Raw genomic sequence first — 16,100 nt, 5'->3', positions numbered from 1 at the left:
TGGTCACATGGTCGATGGCTTCTAAGTCTAAAATCCACATAAGATTAGATTCAATAATTAGTGCACAACTAAAAACATTTGCACATAAATCAAGAGTTATAAGAGAATGTACCTTCTTCTTCTCATGACATTCACGACATAGTGACCCAAATTGCCACACTTAAAGCATTTTGCATTCGCCTTATTTTTTTTGTTACCACGCTTCTCAAAACGCTGATAAGGCTTCTTTTCTTGCTCTTTGTCTTGTCCCTTCTTGTAACCTTTCTAGAACTTTTTTGGTCTATAAATTTTTTTCTTAAAAAATTTTGGCATCTTCGAGCTTTCTGCCACATATGCCCTCATGCTAGATGGTTGAGTTGCTTCTATGCGATCATTTTCTAGCTTTACATGACTAGCAATATCATCAAAAGTCTTAATAATCTTGTTATGAGTCATATTAATTTTCATATGCTCCCAACTGTGTGGCAGAGACTGAATCACAATCTGGACCTACTATTCATCTGTAAGGATATGTCCTGCACTATTGAGCTCTCTTATCATATTTGTCATCTCTCTGAGATGCTGGCTTATGGTGTGCTGAGGGGACTTCCTGTAGGAATCAAACCTGATGGTCAGCCTTCTAAGCTTTGTGACTGATGTTTCCCCAAACTTATATTTAAGGGTCACCCACATCCGTTGAGCAGTCTTATAATGCTCAAATTGGCACATGATGTCATTCTGCATAGAACATAGCATGGTGACACGTGCAACAATATTTATGCACTTTCATTTCTCATAGGTCTCCATGTCCCTACGAGATTGTGCCCCATTACCAATTTCAGGTCGTTCCACAGTATGGTTGAGAGCCTTCAAGGCCTCAGCCTCCTCCAGTGTAAACTGAATCTTTTTATGCCATATATCATAGTTATCACCGTTCAATTTCTCAATTCATGCTAAGTCCATTATGAATTTGCTTGGTGCAGCCATATCTTTATAAAGATACAATGCACAACTATGTTATTCATGTATGTTGTGATCTAATCACTAACACATCTATATGCAGTCATAATCACACGATTAGATAATATATAATTTCACTCAAGGCGTGGAATTGAAAGCTCATTACGTTCACAATCATCTCCCACTTTACCTAAGATGATTATATTCATTTAAACTGCATTATAACTGTATAAATAGAGTATTAACTCATGGAGTAAGTACTTTCAAAGTACTTCAAACTCCTCAAATGCATAACATAAACATGTATATATGACAAATTATATATACTTCAATATATGTATATATATCATATCATGCATAAATATATATATATATATATATAAATATAAATAAAAATAAATATAATAATTATCCCAGACTGGGTCCGGGTATCCATGAACTAGTCGGGGCTCAGCAAAAAAAAATGGCTTGTGGCACCAGCCGCAGGCCATTAGCCTCTGCTCACATGGACCTTGGCTGAATGCCAGGATCTAGCCAAAAAAATAAACAAGGTCTGCGGCTCTATCGCAGTGGGTCTGGTCGGAGGCCGGGCCTACGACCCTGCTGCTGGGCCTGCATTGCAGTGGCATGCCAGGATGAAGGCCAGGCCTATGGTCTAAGCGCTGGGCCTAGCCAGAGGCCGAGCTTGGGCCGACGTTATAGCCGACCGATCCCTCGCCTTGGCCGTGTGGCCACAGTCACACGGTCAAACAAAAAACAAAAAAATGAAATATTTTTTTTTTATTGGTGTATGGCGGCCCCGCCGCGTGCATTCACGATGAACGCACATGGTCCCAACCATGTGCATACGAGGGATACATCCACAAACAAAACAACATAAAAAAAAACTGTTGCTCTGATACCAATGAAGGATAAAAAAAATATACCTCTTTGTAGCAGAAGCAAAAAAATCGATAATTGATGCTCATCTTGCTCAACGGATGTGTGCCCTTACTTGGAGAGAACGACGAATCCAAATGCTCCATGACACAGTGTCACCACGAAGATGGCATCACCGTCCTCTTCTTCTTCCTTTTCAAAACATGCACTCACTGTGCACAAGATCTCTCTCTGTCTCACTGTGCACACTTTCTTCTCTCTATTATGATATCGCTCTCACACACAGTGCTCCAGTACACTCTCCTCTCTCATCTTTTGTGATATCTCTCTTTTTACGTAAAAGAGGAATAAGAGGAGAAGATGGGGAGGTGGGCGGTTTCTAAACCGCCCCCTCATCAAAAGATGGGCCAGGTCCGGATCTCGCCCATCATGGGCGGACCCGGTACCCAACCCAACAGATGTATATACAATAAAATTATTTTTCTTTGCCACTGCCTTTTGTTACTACCTTTCTTGGCTGACTTTGAAAAAACATAATATCATACTTTGTTGTTTTGTGGTTTCTTTTTGTGCTAGTGCATTTCCTTTTCTTTACAAATCTTGGATTAAAATGGGATGCAGTTGCACAATACCACATAAGGAGATTATGGTTGAATGTTGTGATGAAGTTGATCCTGTTGCCTAGGTATTTGAGAGAGATTCTACCTTCTTGAGTTCAACAAAATTACTTGCCTTCTGTTATACGCTGAAAATTGCATGTCAAAATTTGAAAATCCAATATTTGCTGCAGTTTCATTTACATTCTTTGATTTTCAGGCTACTGGGGTCGTAAATGCGATTATTAGACAGGACGAGAAGCTGCTTGGATACAACACTGATTATATCGGTGCCATCTCTGCTATTGAAGATGCACTAAGAGGTCTTTATTTTGAAATATTTTCAGGTGATACTTAACAAATGCTAGCTACATTGCCTGACAAGTTATGTGCCTGCTGTAATTTATGATATCTGCAAATATCAAGGTAATATTGCTGGTGGTTCACCCCTTGCTGGAACTATTTGTTGTCATTGGAGCTGGAAAATCACTTGCTTATTATGGTGCTAAAGAAAAGGGAGCCAGAGTAGCTGTCGCCAATAGCAATTATGGTATGGATTCTCTTCAACCATTGATTTTTGGTGAGGAGTTTATGGGCTAGTGTATACATGTCAATGATTTTTCTCTCCAATTTTATGTCAAATACGGTCCTGATTTGATGTGGCTATGTCAATACCTTTTTCTTCACTGCCACACCTTAACATGCTTATGGACTCAAACTTTTTGGCAGAGATTAACATTTGGATAATTAAATCTTCTGATGTTTAGTTAGACCGTTTTCTACTAAGGAAAATTTGAAACTCTATTGTTGAATTGTAACCAATGTTTCTTCTTACTGAAAAGACCAAGTGAAAGCCCTTGCGGAGGCTGTTGACGGTCAGGTAATTCCTCTAAGCTTGAACACTTCCATCCAGAAGGAATGATCCTTGCAAACACAACACCTGTAGGGATGCAACCAAAAACTGGTGTATCACCAATTCCGAAGGTTTGCCTCCTTTTCTAATACATGTGAACCAATTTTTTCAATTTCATTTGTATGTGATCTCACTGGTTACCAACTACTGATTCCTATATAGTTTTCTCAGCATTGCACGAACTGAAACTTTTGGCATTAGTCATAAAATGTCGACTCTCTAAATCCAAGTTTACCAACTCTTATTGTTTTCTTTCTGCTAATACTTGTTCTCAGCCACAATAAAGAACTTACAAGGTAATATATTTGTGTCTGTTGCAGCATGCTCTTAAGCATTACACACTGGTGTTTGATGCAATTTACACCCCTATAGATACCCGACTCTTGGTTGAGGCAAAGGAGGCATGAGTTATCCCTGTTAGTGGTGTTGAGATGTTCCTGAATCAGGCAAAGGGGCAATATGAACTTTACACCAATGGCTCTCCTGGTAATTTCAATACAGCCATCCCTTTGTTCAATTTCATTCTCAGTGTTGTTAGTGTGTAAGAAGGAATTCTATTTTTCATTATGTTCTATAGCTTACTTGATGCCTTACTGTTGATCTGCTAATGGTTGATGCAGTACCGGTGGATGTCATGCGGGAAGCTGTCCTAAGCAAGAAGTAGAAGCCCCCAGAAAAGTTGTCAGTAGAAAAAATGTTGTCAGTCATTCTTCTTACCACTAATATATATAAAGATCTGTTGCTTGTATTTTTATTTAATAAGGCTTTGTATGTGGAACTCTTTCTTGGTTGTGTTGAATTAATTGACAATTATATTGATGGAATTAGATTATCATTTCTTCTTTCTTGCATTGTCCACAAAAACCTGAAAGTGAGACATTCATGAGTTGCTGCTGTAAACTGTGCTCCATTCAAAGCTCCAAGATACATGCTTCTCAACCAAGGCTGGTAACACACTTTGTTTTTAAGACGAGTTGAACCAAGCTTGAGCTTATGGTGAATTCAAGCTAAAAGAGTTGGGTTTCAGCTGGCTTGTTACATATATATAATGGAAGTAATAGATTTTGAACTCTAGACCTATTGAGTCCAGCTCAGGATGGCTCTTTTATGGAGAAAATACATTGTTTCAGAACTAGAAGAATTTGATTGTCACTCAAATCTATTGCTTATGAGTGAAAATCTTGAACTCTTTGTTCTACATTACATGATACGATATAATAAAAAGTATATTGTTATTGCTTAACAAGCCTATATTTGCCAAGCTGAGAAAAAAAACCCTGTTATTCATGCTCGGCTTGGTTCACCTATTTGAGAGCCTAAACAACCTCTTTACAAGCCGAGCACGAGCTGAACCATGAGCATCTTGTCTCATGTCCCAAACCTATACCAAACTCGGGGTTTGGTTATCATTGTTGAGGATACCATAGACAACTAACCATTGATGTCGTTGTTTGTGGCAGCAGTCTTTTGCAGCAGAGATTAGTCATGAGCGAGATATATAATGATTTTTTCTCAATCAAACTAATTGCAGTCTTATTATCACGTAAGCATATGGTGGTCCACTACTCATAACGTGCTACATGCCCTTGCTTGAAAAGTTTATCTTCCAAAGGGAGAAAATAAGATGTACACAAGTTGGGAAAAAACAAAAGTCTATGGCTACAAACAATGGCTTGAAACGTAAGACTTGTATGGCTACAAACAATGGCTTGATTAGCAAGCAAATGCCTTGTAACAACCATAGTGATAAATATTGCGAGATTTATGAAAAATCTTGTGATAATATCGTGAGAAATTACTTGAACATTTTAAATGGTAATTTTTCGTGATATGTTAAAAATATTGTGATTTTTTCATCAAAACATAAATATCGTGATTTAAACATGATATTTACATATTTAATGACTATTTATCATAAAACACTGTGGTTTTTATTTTTAAATATTTTTATTCGTATCTTCTTATAAAATATAATTTTTTATATTTTTGATTTATTTTTTATTGCAGAGATTTTGTCGAAAATGCAAGATTTTCAGAAAAAAATCTCAAATTCTCGCAAGTTTTTGACTGCCGATATTTTGCCATTTTTTACTTTTGTCACTATGTGGTAACAACTAAGCTTTCTCTTTCTAAGTCCCATTTGTCAATTGTTATTATTGTGTTGATCATGGTAATTGGCTTTGAAATGTCTCATGTCTCGGCTTGCCATAGATGAAACAATTACTATTCACAGTCGGCTATATATCTTCCTTTGGGCTTGTTGTGATAAGTCCTTAGTCTAAACCTATATTTATTGTTAAGAATTTGTATGTGCAAGATCGAAACTTCTCTTATTGTTATTGAATTATCTTTGGCTAAGTAGTTAAGCCGAGTCATGGGTTTCTAAAAGTTCAGACTTGGACCCCTTCTCATGTGCACTTGTTCAAGCCTCGGTTTCGAGGTAGTCTAAACTAACAGGCTTAGGAACACATCTTAGCACCCTCTGATGTTGTATTAGATTATGCTGTCAATGGGTCGGGTACCCGACCCATCAGGGTATACTCGAATCTGCCCAAATAACAAATTGTCGGGTTCGGGTGTTGTCAGGTCACAAAAATACTATCCCAAACTCGAGCCCACATAATTTCAGAAATTTATTTTTTTTCAAAAATACATGTAAAATACTCAAAGTCGGGTCATGTACTCCAAAAAAAACGGGTTGAGACGGGCACCTGGCAAAAATTATGACCCAAACTCAGCCCATATATTGCTTAGGTCGGGTTTGGGTTGACCCTAATATTTATTGGAGTTGACACTTTTCATATATACCCATACCTGAGAATTCAGGTTTGGGTCAGGCTGACTACCCACTACAAAGCCAACCTATTGACAGCCCTTTAGGGATGGCAGTGGACCAGGGCGGAGGCCAGGGACAAAGTCTCCACCCCTGCCCCATCTCAAAATTCTGCCCTCCATTCCCACCTTCATCCCTGCACGGATTTTGATTTTAACCTCCATCCCCGCCTTTATCCTTATTTCATGTCCTCCATCCCCAGTCCAAACTGGGCAAGGTGGGGCGGGCCCCATTTCTCCCTAGTTCGCTGCCATCCGTAAAGGCATTTTAGTTATTTTATTAACGGAGATCGGGCGGGAGAAAGCACAAGTCCATCTCTGCACCGGTTTTAATTTTAATCTTCATCCTCACATCCGTTCTAATTTCATGTCCTCCATCCCCAGTCCAAACGGCACGGGGCAGGGTAGGGAGGGGCCCATTTTCCCCCGTTCCACAACCATCCCTACAGCCCTTGTTTTAATATTTTAGTAGTTTTAAATAATTTTAATTAAACTTAATAAAGATATACATGTATATTAAAATATCAAAAATACATTTATGTATTTTATAATATCAAAAATTCATTTTTTATTAGTTCAAATTTAAATAAAAAACATGTCCATGAGTCTTATTTTTCAAGAAAATTACGAGCACGCATCTCGAACTCATGTCACACGTGAGGTCCTACCCATATTCTTGTCACATATCATAGAGGCTATTTAAGATGCTGCATCTTATTTGAAATGATGTTCACCTAGCATACAATTAAATTTTTAATCCTTCATGTTTAACCACATGCTTACATTCTCTCGTTTAATGAGTTACATTATCATAAGCCCCATGCGGTTTGGTGCAGTTGGTGGGCCTTTGGCCACTAGAGGGGTGGTTAGGGTTTCCTATATGTGCCAAACCCTTTGCATTAATGAGGGCAAGACATAAAAGTCAAGGGAGTTTTAGGCTGTCGACCGTAGGTATATCAGGCTGAGCCAGCCTGAGAGTAGTTGGGCAACTCCCTGGAAGCAAGGGGTGTGCCATGGGTTTACACCGTCGGTGCATGCAAGCCGGTAGATTTGGCTTGTTTAACAGCTCAGTTTAGTTCATGAAGTAGGCTCATTGTCTGTGCTGAAGGCTAGTCAGTTCCGTAATGACAAGAGTTAAAAACGGTAAAATCTAGGCAGGCTAAAAAACTTGGGAGATTTTGAAAATTTTCATAAATCTCACATTTTTTGGGGGCAAAATCTTAGGAATAAAAATAAAAAAAATATAAAAAGTATTTTTTTATAAGAAAATATAAATAAAACACATTTAAAAATAAAAATCTAGGGGGGGTTTCATGATAAATATCTTTTAAAAATATAAATATCGCGATATTTGTCACGGTTTGAAAATCTCACGAGAAATTGCCGTTTTAAACTTTCAGGCGATTTCTCGCCATATATCAGCGATATTTTTATAAATATCGCAATATTTGTCACAGGGGTCAGTTCATCCACCTGACCCCTGTGACAGATACCAAGCTCAGCTTGGGCAAGTCGAGTTGAGCTCAAACTTGTGCAGGCAAAAAAAATCAAAGGAGCTCAAGCCTCTATTGAAGTGCAGTTATAGATGAGCTTGAGGAACCAACCATTTGGATGCCATTTGAACAAGTTAAACTTTAGAATTTGTGAGATACTATGGACACTGAGTAAAATGACAGAATACCCCTGTGCTCTCTAACAGACAAGCCATTGAGCTGACTGCTTATTTTACAAAAAAATGGCTAGTTTCTTGGAAGAAACAATCAATTCATCCCACTGAAACATAAGCCTGATGAGGATAAACTGACAAATTTCTTCCTATTTATTGATAATAGTGAAGAATTCCTATATGCAGGTTATTTGACCTTCCAAGAACATCTTTTTGCTGATATCTTCTCTTGAAATCTGCATGATCATTTAATCCCTTCAAATTTTCTAATATTAACATGCAGCTTGTTCTTCAGGTCCCAATTATTGGATTGGTCAGGGGAGAGAGGGGGCTAATTTCTCGATTGTTTTTCCCCAAGTATGGTGGATACCATACTTTTGGTACACTTGATGCTGGCAAGAAATGCGGTCCTTGGGAACCTACATTAATAGATTTGTACAATATCTGGCAGGTTCAGACTGATACTAAAATATTTGGTGTTATTGGAAAGCCTATAGGACATAGTAAGGGGCCGATGATGTATAATGCAACATTAAAGCGTGTTGGATATAATTTGGTGTATGTACATCTATTGGTGGACGACTTTGCAGGTTTCCTCGATGCATTTGCTTCACCAGACTTCCCTGCCTTCAGGTTCAATTCTCTGAGAAAGCATTGGAACATCATTGCAGTTTATGTAACGAGGGATGTTGTATTCTTTCCAAAACAGAAAACCATTTAAGATATTTTCATTTTTGTATAAGAATGATGCTGAAAGTGATTGATATGTGACAGAATTGTCTTTCAATAGTTAATTTCAGCTGAATGAATGACTGCTTGATTCAACATAAAAATTATGTGGCAGTTTTGTTACTGTGAGGGACTTATCTGCTTAAATAGTAGAACCTGTAGTCTCATTTGTTTTTTCCACAGTTCTATTAAATGAAAATACTGATTTGATCATTATGATTGAAAGCTTTTTATTTTCTTATAGCAGATCGTTTTTTCGTTCTTGGTTGCCAACCTGTTGTTTAATTCAATATGCAGTTGTGGCATCCCTCACAAGGAGGCTGCAGTTGTATGCTGTGACGAAGCCGACCCAATTGCAAAGGTACTTGATTGGTATCACCTTCAATGGTCTACTGAATGGAACCTAGTTAACCAATCTAAGAAATAGTGAGAAATCTTAACCTCAAATGTTATTCTTTTAGTATTGTGAGAATTCTTGATCTCAGATGCTTTAGTGCTAATGCTGGCAGCAATCTGGCCATCTGATGTTGCAACTGTATTATGTCATTTTTGACATTGGATAGCCACCACCAGTGTTGATATTTTATTTTCCAGATTTGCTTCTAGTGTATTGGAGCTGTGAATAAAATTGTGAGACGGTACAGTGATGGGAAGTTGATTGGGTACAATACCGACTACTACGCTGCCATATCTGCCATTGAAGATGAACTCAGAGGTTTATAATGATTATCAAGTATCACCTACAAATGGTAGTTATTTTTCCTGGTTGATGTTGGATATTCCATTCTGGGGAATCAAACAATGGAATTCATTATTTACATTTTAAGTCAGCATTAAACATAGCCAAGTTACAGTATTCCAAAGTTTACACTAATTTCAGGGGACCAAGTTCATGAACTTGAGGAACTTGGTCAAGTTTCATATGTGCACAAATATCACTCGCGCATATATATATATATATATATATATATATATATATATATTTATGTGTGGTTAGGGGTAAATAGTAAATTTCAACAAGTTGATGAGACGGTAAAAGGGGTAAATAGTAAAGAGAAGTCTGTTACGGGCCTATTCGATTCAGTTTTTTAATATTTTTTACATGACACATTTAAAAGAGACGTGCCTTTTTGTAATTAAACCATGTCGTACTAAGGCTATATATATATATCTCTCTTAACCTCTTTCCCTTCTCTTCCACCTGAATAAAACGCTCTCTCTCTCTCTCTACAGAGACCCCTTCCCCCACCACCTACACACACCAAAAGTTTCACCTTTCTTGTTTGTTCTCTTGAGGAGGTTCCCCCACATGGAGAATAGGCACCCCAACGAAACAAGAATAGGGTTCAGGTTCTATCCTAGTGACCAAGATTTGGTGGGGTACTACCTGCGACAAAAACTTCTAGCTCCTGATGCGGATTCTTATGAATCCAAGGACTTGATTGCCAGCATAGACCTCTACTCTTACGAGCCATGGGACCTTCCAGGTTTTCTCTCTCTCTCTCTCTCTAAAAGATTAGTTTGTGTTTTGTACTTGTATTATATAGACATGAATATTTTCCACTGAAACTTTTTCTTTGAAAAATATATTAGACAAAACAAAACTAATGAAACTATTAATCAAAGAGGTAAGATACTATTAGACAAAAAAACAAGACGCTATTAAACTGTATTGCTAACCTAACCAAGAAAATACTAATAGAACTGTCCACGCAGCAAAGAAACACATTCAATAGATGCTAAAAAAGATCGACCAAACCAATGATGGTAGTCTGCGTGATATACGGCATGCAGTTAAAGTACCTTACGTTTCACAAGCCGACCCGATGGTTTTGCATGAGTTACACGAATCACACAGTCAGCTAAGATTCCAGCGAAACAAAATATTTTCACACTATTTGTTTAATCACACTGGTTTCTAGAGAACTGAATAATTTTAAATCAGAAACATTGATCCGCAACCCCAGCAAATCAGAATCAAACAGAAAATCGGGTTCATGTAATTCTTATCAGGTCTGGATATGATTTGTTACCGGGTCTGGTTCATGTAATTAATTCTTATCAATGTAAAAATCGGATTTTAAGACCCTCAAGTTTTCAATGTAAAAATAATAATAAAAATATTATTTTACCGGATCTGGTTCATGTAATTCTTATCAGGTCTGGATATGATTTTTTTTATAGTGGACCTGATTAAACTCAGGTCCGAACCCGATACGATAAGTGAAAATCGGGTCCGTCTGGTTCCACCTGGGTTGGAACCAAACCCGACCGGTTAACAACCCTTATTGTTCTTGTTTTGTATCCCTTGATCAAATATACTCCATGCCTCTCTCTCTCTCTCTCTCTCTCTCTCTCTCAACACACACATGCACAAGGTCTCTTGGTTCATTGTTACAAAAGAATTTTACTGCTTTCTTACTGTTGATCATGATGACTACAGGGAAGGCTGTATATGGAGAGTGTGTCTGGTACTTCTTCACCCCAAGAGATAGGAAGTACCCCAAAGGGAAACGGCCGAGTCGAACTGCTGGGAACGGCTACTGGAAAGCCACTGGTGCTGATAAGCCCATCTTGGATGACAAAAAATGCTTCATTGGAGTGAGGAAAGCACTCGTCTATTATCAAGGAAAGGCTCCTAAAGGCACAAAGACGGACTGGATAATGCATGAATACCGTTTGCCAGATTCCGAAGGCAACAACAACAACGAAAACAAGAAAACCACACTCGGCAAGGATGATAAAAATATGAGGGTATCCACTCTCTCTCTCTCTCTCTCTCTGTCTATATATATAATATGAACTCTTAAGTATAATACATAAAATATATTATATAATATATATCATGTATAAATAAAATTGAATGTTTTTACACGAGCCTGCTCGTGTTTGGCTCTTCTCATTCAGGGACAAGCTGAGCTCGAGCTCAGCTCGGCAAAACACATGCAAACACGAGCTCAATCCATTGGTAAACAAGCCGAGCCCAAACATTCCCTGTTTGGTTCGTTCGGCTCATTTAATTACCGGCCCTAGTCACATCCTACGGTTTTGAATAATGTGATTATGATATCTAAGCTATTTTTTTAAGGGCTTCTAAATTCAAGGGCCCATGATATACCAAAATTTTATGACTAAAAAAACAATATTTTTATATAAAAAATCTATTATCCAAAGTTTGATCTTTAGCAAAACAAATTCTGCTTAACATATCTATCTAAGGGCATATACCAAAAAGCATGCTGTCACAATCTGTCTCCATCTACCAAACTTATCGAAAATATTTTAAAGAAGGAAGGTACAAAATGTTCATGCCCCTATTTATCTCTAAAGATATATAGGGTGTCCTAACCATCCAACAAATATTTCATCTTCATTATACATTCAGCCCGCTTTGGACAATCCACCTTTTGCCAAATTATTATTGATGTAATCATAAAAAGCTAGTTTAACAGAATATATAGACAGAGACATGCATCATTCTTGTCAGGCTTTGCATCCATGAAATACGTTGACGGAGACATGCATGCTCATTCATCTCAAGTCAGGATCACATCTTATATGAAGATTATAATAGTTTCTTGTTTTCGGATAAAGCTTATTCAAAATTGTCTATTATATTAAAGACTGATTATATATCAATGCACCTTATATAAGCAGAGAGTTTTTGTGTATATATATATGTGTGTGTGTGTGATCATTTATGTGGGTCCTTATATTAACATACAAGTAAAATTTTCTGCAGTTGGACGATTGTATTCTATGCAAAGTGTATAACAAAACTGTTAAGAAAGAATATGAATCAAAATCTGGGATTTTGAATAAAGTGAATGTCAAGAGTGTCTGGAGAAAGGGGAAAGGGGTTGCCGAAATTGTGAATGGAGAAGAAGCTAATTTCTCACACATAAAGAAGCACAAAGTGTCACCCAATTGTGATGCCCTTGTAGTTCCAAAGCCTTGCATGGAAGGGGTTGGTCCCAGTTGCTCGCCTAACCGCAATGGCCAACTTCCTCATGTTGAAGATGGATTTTATAATTGGATGTATCAGTATCTCCAAGGCCAGATTCATCAGCCTATGGTGGACATACATGCACTAAGTTGTCAGCCCAGTAGTTTCACAATGCAAGACTCATTTGCAGCTCGTCATTACGATAGTTCAACAATGGTGGACCCTCGGTCACCAGATTGGAGGATGACAGCAAACCTCCTGCAGGACCTGCACCAAACAATGGGATGTGACCGTACAATCTTTCCAATGGTAAATGATACTGCCCCAAGTAACCAGTTTGGAATGAGTTCTCATCAACAATGTCATGAGTGGTATAACTACATCAATCGTGACGAAAACTGGGGAGACCATTGAGTATTTTCTTGGTTGGTATAGTGTTTGATGTTTCACATACTTTGTCTATGGTATTTGCTTGTGTAGGCAGATTCTTTTTTCATTGCACATTCTTTAATTCTTTAACTATCAGAACATGTTTGACAATATCATGTTATTTTTTTAAATGAATTCCTTGGCATCATATTGTGTATTACTGATTGGTTGGGATTTGTAAGAGTTGGGGCAGACATGCACCTCAGTCAAAGTGATACTTCTACGGGTGTACAACTTGAGATGGATTCAAACACTTGATAATTTGGACTACTTGGGTAAAGTTTGAATTATGTATTCGACATTGGGCCATAACAAGGGTGCGTTTGGTTTCCAATCACATGAGATGGATTCAAATGTGGTTGAAAGTCGTGATTTCAAACCACATATTCTACCATGAGATTTGGAATCGCATAAATGTGATTTCAAATTACCTTCAGTTTCTTATTTGCATGAGATTCCAATTTGGTTATCTGTGCAAATGATATTAATTCTCTCATTTGGATGCCATTTCAAATCTCATGTTTGGTTAGATGTGCAAATGAGATTCATTCTCTCATTTGCATGAGATTCTAAATTACATTTGAATGCAACCAACATACCATAAATCATATAGCAAATCATACACTGAATCTTAAATCCTCTTCTTATGAATGGAGGTCCTGGGGTGAGATTTTGAAAACTGCAGAGGAGAATGGTAAGGTGATGTTGGAGACTGGGAGAGCTGATAATGCAAGAGAGGTGACAGATGCCTTGGAAAGTAGAGTGGAGCTCGACACCGGTATGTCTCACCTTGTAAACGTCTTGTATAGTTTTGATCAGTGTCGTATAGTTTTCAGATATATATTGTAATTCATCATTTTTGTGTATAGAGTACTAGCCAAGTTAGCAAGATGGGGCCTTAACCACTCATGGAAGGACAAACCCACGGATTGGTCTCCCCTATTATAAATGGAGAGTGTTTATAGCTCTTTTGATTCTTCGTTAATATATTGGTAGGGGTCTGCCAACTTTATCTTAAAAGAAAGAAAAACTCAACAGTCTACAATTTTAAAAAATGTTCAATGCTTAAAAACTCTGTTTTTTTCTCAAAAAGACATGATGTAAGTGTGATTTTCTAGCAAATCCATCATGCAAACACATCTGCAGGGTCAGATTTTTGAAAAACATCCTGAAAACCCTTATCCAAACTCGGTTGGCATGTCGTAGGTAAAAAAAACATCAGGGACCTACACATATATATATATATATATACACACACATACACGTATCGACGGGTAAGATCTGGGTCAGATCAGGTAATCCGACTAGTTAAACGGGTAGCCGTCTGTAAATGGGTTTACTGCAGTGGCGGAGCCAAAAGTTTTTCGTTGGGTGGGCAGACTTCGGGTCTCGGGGACAATGCTATGGTCTTGAAGTACGATCCATTTATTGGGACCTTTACCTAAAAAGACTTTTACTGAAATGACTGCCCTCCACACTCTTGCACTCAAACCGATAAACTTCAACCTCACCATATATCAATATAGACATAAATATTGATTTCTCGGAAGATGGAAAACCGACCACAGTTTCAAACCAGTTCTAGACCATCAGCCTTTTAGGAAGGTCCAAGAAAGAATTCTTAAATCATTCTTCGACAGAGCAATTCTGACTTTTTGAGTACTCTTAAGTTATGTAAGAGAATGCCGGGATCAGATGGGAAATATGCAAATTTGTTCATTGTTGCCATCAACTAACAGAGCTGTTCAACTGCATACATTTGGTGAAGATTTTCATAACCCTCGAATGAAAAGGCAAAAACAAGGAAGACATCCTACTATATGAACCCAAAAAAAAGCTCATGTAGACTGTTAAAGAGTGTTTTCTATAAACTCTTTGCTCTAGATACAGAGATGGAAAGAACAAATCATGCATGAAGTACGAAATTGAAAAAAATGAATTGTAATGGCCTATTAAATCCTAAACATATAAATTTTATGCATTCCTCTTATTTAACACCTGAGATAAAATTGTATCTCATGTATTCTATCTATGAGCTCCTTTTACCCTACAATGTCTACAAATCGAAGTAGGCACAGTTTTACCACCCTCCTGTGCTTTGAGGATACAGGAATTTCTTCCCCTATATACAGTACACCAGCATGTTGATTGGGTAGTCAAACCTATATGGACGGGTCTGAGTTGAAAGTAAAATTCAGCATGGAAAAAAAGAACTACTACCAAGTAAGGTTGGGAGTACAAAGCTGTTCAGCTTCTGTGCATAGCGTAGTCATCAGATATACAAAATTTAATTGTAGAAAAGAAAATTTGTCAGCATAAAAACCATTTGTCAGCATAAAATTTACATTTTCTTTAAATTTTCCGTTTCTCTAAATAATTCGTAGTGGGTTAGATTTTTTTATAAATCGAGCCCTCCCAATTTGCATCAGGCTGTCAACCCCCACAAGAGCTTTGCACACCTGCTCAAGTGGGTCAGCTTAAGGTCTTCAAGTTTTCACGTCCTTTGTCACAAAATAAGTCAAATGAAAAACTATCCCCAGTGTGCATGAGAGAGTACTCATAGAGTTTCACATTGCAGACATCGACTCAGTCACAACTCAGTTACACGGTCAACATAACACCTCTCAGCTAGAGCAGGTAAACAAGCTGAACAAGACAAGCTTGAAGTGTTCAAGCTCATAATTAACTCGAGTTCAAGGCATCGAGTTCGAGCTGACTAGTTTATAGAAAAAATACAGAGGCTGAAAAATAAGATTATAATAAAATATATGTAAAATATATTTCTTACTACCCAAAAAGCTTATATGAGTCCAACTGAGCTGAGTACCTATTGTTCATATTCAGCTTGCCGAGCCTATTTTATGAGTTTGAACGAGCTTTTTAAACATGAGCCGGCTTGTTTCCAAGCCCTATCTCGCCCGGGAAGGGGATGTCCAAAACATAGCAGTGGTTTCTCCATGCTAATCGAAATAGAAAAAAGATAAAAAAAAAAAATCAAATAGTAAACAAGTTTGGGTTTGTGGTACCCGACCCAATCCAAACCCGATCAACCGGGTTGTTAAGTTGGTACTTCTGGCGGGTCCCTTTCTCTCTCTTGGGTCACGTTGGAGGTTAACTTGTAGACTAGGTGTCTGTTCGGAGTATTTTATGAAACTTTGTGTATTGTTTGAA

The sequence above is a fragment of the Nuphar pumila genome, chromosome 4, assembly GCF_984573655.1.
Source record: "Nuphar pumila chromosome 4, dmNupPumi1.hap1.1, whole genome shotgun sequence".
Lineage (NCBI taxonomy): Eukaryota > Viridiplantae > Streptophyta > Magnoliopsida > Nymphaeales > Nymphaeaceae > Nuphar > Nuphar pumila.
The sequence above is the reverse complement of the archived record's forward strand: the minus strand, read 5'-3'. Positions refer to the sequence as shown.